The 6,404-nt window shown below is 42.6% G+C and overlaps 1 protein-coding gene across 1 annotated transcript in view; it reads left to right on the top strand.

Annotated features, from left to right (window-relative positions):
- Nucleotides 1-834: 834 nt before the first annotated feature.
- LOC124717355 (echinoderm microtubule-associated protein-like 2) overlaps nt 835-6,404 on the top strand; it is a 655,376-nt gene continuing 649,806 nt past the window's right edge. Inside the window, exon 1 of the mRNA XM_047244186.1 lies at nt 835-1,195. The gene's annotated coding sequence lies outside the window, so the exon portion shown is untranslated. The remainder of the gene's footprint in view (nt 1,196-6,404) is intronic.

Genomic DNA, 6,404 nt, shown 5'->3' with positions numbered 1-6,404 from the left:
CTCTTCGTGCTCGTATTGTGGACGGCTGTGACACAATACGCCATTCTCCAGGGCTGCATCAGCGCACCAGGGATTCCATGCGACGGAGGGTGGATGCATGTATCCTCGCTAACGGAGGACATTTTGAACATTTCCTATAACAAAGTGTTTCAAGTCACGCTGGTACGTTCTGTTGTGTTGCTGTGTGTTTCCATTCCATGATTAATGTGATTTGAAGAGAAGTAATAAAATGAGCTCTAACATGGAAAGTAAGCGTTTCCGGACACATGTCCACATAACATATTTTTCTTTCTTGATGTGTGAGGAATAATCCCTGAAAGTTTGGCCGTACCTTTTTGTAACACCCTGTATACCAAGCCAAGAGGCGTCTGTAGCTCCGCGACGTTACAGTGGCTGTTTGACAACTGCGTTATTGTTGTTGCCCTTAGCCCCTTATTTGTTATGATCGTGACTGCCTGAGGTTCTTCCCCGGTGGAGATTACTTGCCAGGAGGCTGACATGAAAGGGATTTGTCCAGCTCGAGTCGATTTGGAATATATCGATTGCTCGCGATTGACCTCGATTTTATGACAAGAGCTGCTGAATAGTGCTGTATCACAAGATAACGCGACGGTCGCGGCGCACGGCGATATCAGCGCCGTGTCGACGCAGATGTTGGCGATACGGGTAGTAGCGTAGGGGCGGTGTGGCGCTACCTGTTGCGGGCGGACGTTTTCTGCGCGGGCAGTAGCAGCGGCTACCTGTTGGCAGCGGGCGGGGGGCACGGCCCGGTTCGGCTCGCCGGCTGCCTAATATTCCGTAGGCGAGCCGCGAGCCGCGAGCGCGAACGGACGTTCGCAGCGCCTGACGCAGCGCGGCAAAACCCGTTTGTAGTCCCAGCGCAGCACTCCCATTCGCCTTGTCAGTCGCCAGCAAGCTTCGGCCGAGTGCGGTGCTGTTCCGCTTCGCCTTGACGCGTGTTTTCCACCTGCCGACGTGGCAAGCCGCGCGATAACCCGTCCGTGTGTTTACTATACGTCTGCCGTCGAAACAGCACGGGCAGCGGTGACTCGCGAAACCAACGAAAACGAAAGCGTGTGCGTCCCGCGAGTGCCAGTAGCTCCAGGCTCGAGCTTTTGCCGTTGTGTTCATGGATTAAACAGCCGAGATACCGTAGAAGAGTCGACACCTGGCGTCCGAGATAAACCTCTTTAAGGTGAGTGGTTTAAATGCCTCCTAATCGTGTGTGACGCGGTGCAGATAAACACACGCTCCAAACTTCCTCTAGGAATGGTCAGTTTCCTCGACGATTAAAGTAGCCAATACTGAAACCGCTTCGTGAAAAACCACATAAATACTAGTAGGACTCTCGTTCCGACCTAATTATGTACATAAATAATTCCTCTATACGTTTTGATGAGTGAGTTTGCGAATGTCAAAATGTATAGCATAAATGATTGCATTGACTTAGAAGCTTCAACTTTTTACACCGCCAAGGGACGGTGGACCTTAGTATTTGACGTATATTTGAACTTGCTACCTGTACTTGTTCCTGAGAAAAAATGGCCCTCTGGACAGACAGTCCTTTTCTACCGATCGCCGTACCGGACCCTCAAAAATAACTTTAGACCCTAATGAGATTTTCACTCTGCAACGGATTGTGCGCTGATATGAAACTTCCTGGCAGATTAAAACTGTGTGCCCGACCGAGACTCGAGACCGAGACCCGAGTTCGAGTCTCGGTCTGGCACACAGTTTTAATCTGCCAGGAAGTTTCAACTTTAGACCTATTTCTATGCAATCTCTGTTCGTAGAAGTTATTGAAAAGGCTTTGTATATAATGGCAATTGATTACTCGAATTTACATAATTTGCTGTCAAAGGCACAGTTCGATTTAAAAATTTTTTTTAAACAAGTGATAACTCTTTTCTGTGTGAGGCACTGGATGCATTAAGGAAAATGTTGCGAACGTTAGGCGTCTTTGTGGAAATTGGCGTAATGTCCTTGGAGATAAAATCGATATCACTGGTTTTAAAACTGATTAATTATCCGTCTTGATTGAATTAATTTTTTTTAAAAACGACCGGGTTCGGCTCGACACGAACCTTCCTCAAATCTGAAGAGAACAGTAAAACGACTTATCAGCAAAATACGCTACAAAATACAAAGTTATCGTGTCATGATAAAACGAAACATCAAATGCACTAGGACGCACCTGATTGCATAGGTTACAAGGTTAACCAGTCCAGCTATTAGCAAAATTTACGTCCTACTTCACTTAATAAAATGTTGGTTTGGTCGACTCCACGTTATTAATGTAATCCACAAGACCGCAACCAAAAGGTGGCGGTCTGGTGCATTTGTCACATTTGAATAAAACACATACACCAACACCATAAATAATATTTTTTGTATGTTTGATGAAAATACTGTTCTTGGAGGTACTTAATTAAAATCTGTGGCTTCTCAAGATGAAAACACATTGTTTGTTATATTTTATTTTGTTATATGGACACCATGCCTCTTTTAAATTACAACATTTTTTATGATGTTTATAATGTCTTTTAATCTTGACAAGCCGCAGATTTTAATTAAGTACCGCCAAGAACAGTATTCTCACAAAAAAAATCATTGCATGTGTTTTATAAGATGTGATTAACGTACTAGGTGCTATATGTTGGTAGTAGCCTTATAGACTATATTAATAATGTAGGTTCTACCAAACCTCTATTTTTGTATTTGACGTAGCATGTAAATTTTGCCGATAGTTGGGCGGGTTGCGTTTGTAACCAATACAACCAGGTACCTTCCGAAGCATTTGATGTTTGATGTTGAGGTAGTACGAAAACTTATATTTCGTGGCATACAGTATTTCCTGATTAGTTATTTTGCTGCTGTCTGCAAATCTAAGGATGGTTCGTTTCGAACCGAAGCTAATCAATTAAAAAAATTTATATTTCGTGGCATACAGTATTTCCTGATTAGTTATTTTGCTGCTGTCTGCAAATCTAAGGATGGTTCGTTTCGAACCGAAGCTAATCAATTAAAAAAATTAATTCAACAATCAAGATGGATAATAAATCAATTTTACTAAGCATCTTATTCCCAATTTAATTAAGCATCTGATTGTGTTTCACAAAATACTCGTATTACCGCTACTGCAGAGCTTGGTTCATTATGGACTAAGAGAAGTAGCTCACAATTGTTTCTTCTCATAATTTAAAAACAGACAGCAAAAGGTTATTCAGTACAGTGATGAGAACGGCACTGTTAAGTGGCATTGCCTCAGGGGTCAGTTCTGTGACAGCTACTGATTATTATATTTATAAAAGATATGCTTTTTAAAATGACAGGTGATTGTAAAGTATTTCTGTTTCCTCATGACACTCACTTGATAGTGCAGGATGTTGAGTGCAAAACAGGCAATGTATTAAATAGTGCACTTCAAGAAATAAGTTCATGACTTGCAGAAAATAAATTGATGCTAAATCACAGTTAGACTCAGTTTTTACAGTTTCTAATGCGCATTTCAGCTGAAATTGACTTTTTGATTACAGAGAATGGCTGTATGATTAGTGAGTCGAAGCAATCAAAATTCAAAATAGTGCGTAAGCTGTCATGGACAGCCCACGTTAAGGATCTTGTTGAAAAACTGTATGCTGCTGTATTTACTATTAGAACCTATTCGCAGCAAGTGATATTCCGAGACGAAAATTAGTCTTTGCTTATTTTCATTCACATACGACAAATAGAGTTATATTCTGGGGTAACTTTTCTCAATTCACAGAAGGTACTTTCGGCTAAGAGGCATGTAGTTCAAACGATGTATGTGGAGTCTGCGAACCTCTTGTCGACCCCTCTTCAAGAATCTGGGAATTGTGACATTGGCCTCTCAGTATATATTTTTTTTATTTAGTGCCGTTTGTTGTTAATAATATGAGCTTATTCCTAAGAATTAACAGCTTTATCTCAGTTAATACTAGGCAGAAATCCGATCTACATTTGGATCGCGTCTCCTTGACTCTAATGCGGAAAGGCGTGCAGTATTCTGCTGCATCCATTCTCAGTGAGTTCCTCGCACTTCCAATTCCAAGTTGAAGAAACTGCCTATGGGTCACCCCCTCTGCTCGTGAGGGAGTTCCTGGAAAGAAAATTAAGCAAATGCCTGTGTTATGTTGTTGATCACGCTAATCAGCAGCTTTTCGTCTGTGTAGAATTCGCGTAAATTTTATTTCGATTGTTATCAACTTATTTTGGTGTTAATTTCATGTAATGACTCTTTCCTTGACCGTGGAGACTGTGCTCCTCAATTTGATCCTAAGGAACTAGACGTGTAAATAAATAAATAAATAATTCTTTTTAAAAAAAGCTGGACATCTCTTGATTGGTCTATAGAAGAGGGATGCTATTTGTGGTATGTAGACGATACCGAAGAGAAATTTGGTAGAAGAAATTTTGAGCTTTTGCTCGTGATATTGTAATCCTGTCAGAGACATCGGAGATTTAGGAAGAACAGTTTATCGCAATTTGTAGTGTCTTGGAAAGAGATTATAAGATAAAAGCCAATGGAAGTAAAAGAAGGGTAATGGAGTGCCGTCAAGTTATTGTAAATCAGTCTATGCTCAAGGGCGATAGATTACGAAATTTGACACTAGAAGGAGCACATGACTTTTGTTATTAGGGCAGCAAAATTAATGACAGTGGTCGAAGTAGAGACTGGCAATAACAGTACAGTACGGAAGTGAAACGTGGCTTGATGAACAACAGTTCAAACACAAAGAGACACGTGTGGTCATACAGGAGAATGTTGAAGATAAAATGGGTAGCTCAGTTAAAAAATGAGAAAATACTGAATCGAATTGGATACAAGAGAAATTTATCGCACAAAATAAGTAAAAGAAGTGGTTGACATGAAGTGTCTTGAGGCACGAAGGAATTGTCAGTTTGAAAATGGTGGGAAGCGTGTGTGTGTGTGTGTGTGTGTGTGTGTGTGTGTGTGTTGGGGGAGGGGGGTAAAATTATTTGTCCGAGCACGGGGCTCACAACCCGAACCACACGCCACTGTTAAGCACTAATGAAGGACTGGGTCCGTTACTTCGATTGCACATAATTCATTAAGGTCAATCCAACACATTTATTTCAAATAACATAAATGAAGTTACATTTGAATCTGTCTGACATTAAACAGGAATAAAAAAAAATTCAATATCAGCTGATTTAGTGCGTGAAGCGCGAGTTAAGCCAATAAACAGGTAAACTAAATTTGAATCTGTCTGGCACTAAACAGGAATAAAAAAAAACGATTTTTTTTATATGTTTAATATTAAGGAATTCCAAATCTTTCCCTTTTCTAGGTGGAGGCTGGGCCAGAAACACAGAATGCCACAAAAACAGTTTTGCTGTGAAATCTTACAGGACACCCGGAAGCAGTAACGGATAAGGGGCAGGCATCCACAAATAACACAGCCTAAGAGTCAGGCTGGGAGCACATCCTACGAGAACTTGTTCACACTATGCTCACCACAAACTGCAGACATTCCGGCCGAACATCCGCTTGTGGTGGCTGCCAGAAGGACGAAGCAACCTTCAGGCCCACGCCGTGCTTCTCACACAGGCACCTCAGTTTGTAGAAACATCTAGGCCAACACCAACTCCGGACTCCCCTCTCACTGCGAGGCTAGGCACAGTTTATATCAAATGTCTTCCAGGCAACCAGTAACCGCCGCAGGAGTTTCACGATTAGCAAACAGCTCTAAGCGTAACAGACATCACACGTGTGCTTACGCCCGAGCCACAACTCCGCCAGTCTCACCGGCCGCCCCAAACCGACTGCCTCTCGCCGTCCCGCGCGCCCCAGCCGAAAACGCAAAGATGCTCATGCCCGGGGACGCGCCAAAGATAACACGCCGATCGCTGATGATCGACCAGCGATCTGGCTCAATTATAAAGGGAGACGAAGGCTTGAACACAATAAGATGGTTCGTACTAGTGTGGAGAGCTGCACCATAACAACGAGATGCGACCACTGCCTGTGTTTGACATCAACTTGCAATAACCTCTCACAGACAGCATGTAACAGCACTACCTGTGGAGGGTACATGAAGTGTGTGCGGGGGGAGAGCGAGAGGAGGGGTTGAAAATAGCACAGTCATTGTCGTAATGCTGAAATGGAATGATTTATATGACATCCAAAAGGGGATGATCATTGGTTTTTGGGCCAAGGGTGGAGGGATTTCCGAAACGGATTAGTTTGTAAACAGTTCACATGCTGCCTGTGTTTAAAGTATGTTGTTGTTCACAGAATGAGATTTTAACTCTGCAGCGAAGTGTGCGCTGATATGAAACTTCCTGGCAGATTAAAACTATGTGCCGGGCCGAGACTCGAACTCGGGATCTTTGCCTTTCGCGGGCAAGACCAACTGAGC

This window comes from Schistocerca piceifrons, chromosome 9 (assembly GCF_021461385.2).
Source record: "Schistocerca piceifrons isolate TAMUIC-IGC-003096 chromosome 9, iqSchPice1.1, whole genome shotgun sequence".
In the NCBI taxonomy this organism is placed as follows: Eukaryota; Metazoa; Arthropoda; class Insecta; order Orthoptera; family Acrididae; genus Schistocerca; species Schistocerca piceifrons.
The sequence above is the reverse complement of the archived record's forward strand: the minus strand, read 5'-3'. Positions and strand labels throughout refer to the sequence as shown.